This window comes from Temnothorax curvispinosus, unplaced genomic scaffold (genome assembly GCF_003070985.1).
Source record: "Temnothorax curvispinosus isolate PA1 unplaced genomic scaffold, ASM307098v1 QBEX01003800.1, whole genome shotgun sequence".
Taxonomy (NCBI): domain Eukaryota; kingdom Metazoa; phylum Arthropoda; class Insecta; order Hymenoptera; family Formicidae; genus Temnothorax; species Temnothorax curvispinosus.
Window position 1 is genome coordinate 463 of NW_020213580.1, and position 2,315 is coordinate 2,777.

Sequence of the window (2,315 nt, forward strand, 5' to 3'; positions counted from 1 at the left end):
CGTGTATTTAAATAGTTACTCTCTCTCTCTCCTCTCTCTGTATTTAATTTTCTATTCTAATTCCTATTCTAATTCCATTATATTTAAAATCTAACAATATATAAATTTTCAAGAACAGTATGTACTGTAAATAAATATAATTAAATGTAATGACACAAAGACTTTGATAGAAAAATTGCGCAAATATTGTACAAGATCACTCAATTAAGAGGAATTTCACAATAATCGCACTAACAATAAAATAATTCGCCCCATAACGCATCGATTTTTGTCGACATGAAATTTCTGAATAATATTTGCTCAAAAATTGATAAATTTAACATTGAGTACAAATTACGCACAATTATTTCGACATTTAGAAGCAAAATTATCTCAGTAAACACAGATATACATACATATATATAACAGTCACATATACCACCGTTTATCATATTTTACGTACGAGGAAGGATGTTATCTAATGGCGATTCAGCAAACATAGAATATGCTGTATGTACATAATATAGGTACATAATATAGGTTGTACATAATATAGGTTGATAGGGCCTTCTTACTTTCCCACCCTAAATATCATTGTAAGAACGTTAAGTTTATAATTGATACTCTCCTGAAGAACGACTATCCTTTGACATTTATCTTTGATACTATCAACATGAGAATTAAAGCGTTACTTAACAGACGCACTCGCAGACAGGATGAATCTCTAACCATTTGCGAGGAAGAACGACGTAAATGGCTTACTGTTCCATACGTTGAGGGGATCTCCGATGATTTTACAAGAGTTGTCAGGGATCTTAATGTCAGATTGTCTTTCTTCAGCCTAAACAAACTTAAAAAATTTATTAAAGTACAAAAGGATGTCCTCCCAGCTCAATCGAATAAAAATGTGGTTTACAAAATTTCCTGTAGAGAATGTGACGCGACATACGTAGGCCAAACTAAAAGGCAATTAAAAACTCGTATTTCTGAACATCGGAGCCACATTAATAGAATTACCTCGACACAATCGGTCGTCACCGAACACAGGCAGAATCTAGATCACGATTTTGACTGGGAGAATGTGGAAATCCTAGACAAAAAGAAATATTTATCCAGGAGACTAATTTCTGAAATGATTCACATAAAACTACAGGAAAATAGTATTAATTTGCAAAATGACACCGATTTTTTACATCACGCATACATGACTATTTTAAATAAATTGTAAACCATGCCTACGATTGATGTCCTTATTGGCTGTATAATTGTTATGACGCGTCGAGCTCTCGTGCTCTCATTGGTATTTTGAATTGTATCACAATAACACTTTTATCATCGACACAACTATCTATGTATACATTCGAATTCTGACTACGTTACGTTAAATGTTTTTATTCCGTCCGTCGTTTTTAAAATGTCGATGCTACCGACAAGTCACTTCGATTATTTAATTCCCACGTTCTCTTTGGCCATTTGGTAAGTTAATCACTGTCTCGAGTTAATTAAGGTTTGATTTTATACATCAAAATCTTACAGATAAGGATCATTTGGTACAAATAACACGAGTCGACGAGCTTGCTATTTGGTTTGGAGATCGTGGGCTAACCATTGTTATCGCTGAGGATGGCTCGAAATTGAGCCGAAACGTTTGAAATTATATCCAAGAAAGTGAATAAATGAGACATCACGCAAGAAGAACCGCGTTTGACCCTTATAGCCTCTTTTCTTCCCGTTTTGTTTTTTCATAATATAGGTATACAGGAGTAACATGTAATAAAACTCAAATATATTTCTTAATTTCTTTTCAAATTTAATTTTACAAATATTCCCCTAAGATGCTATGATTCGCCATAAGCCATAACGCTACTGTTTTGCTGAAATACCATTTAGAAATAAATTGTGCAAATATTTATCAATATTTCATGAAAAGTCTAAATTTCTACAAATACTTATTGTTCCAAATATTGAGACATAATTGCAGAATTCCAAAATTCATTCAGATTTTGTTATGTAATTTTACAAATCATTTCTTATCAGGGAATATAAAACATTAATGTACATATTTTACATATTGGATCATATCCCATTTCTTTTGCTATATTTGGTATGAAACAGATGTAGGGGAACGGGGGGTAGCCCCGGACATTATTGAAATTCAAGTATACCGCGTATCTATATATGACTATTGTTTAAACATTCTAATATGCCCTTCCGTGTATCTCGACATATGCAGAATGTTTAAACAATGGCCATAGATACGCGGTATACTTGAATTTCAATAATGTCGGAGCTATTCCCCGTTCCCCTATATTACCTTATATAACGTTTGTTCTTTC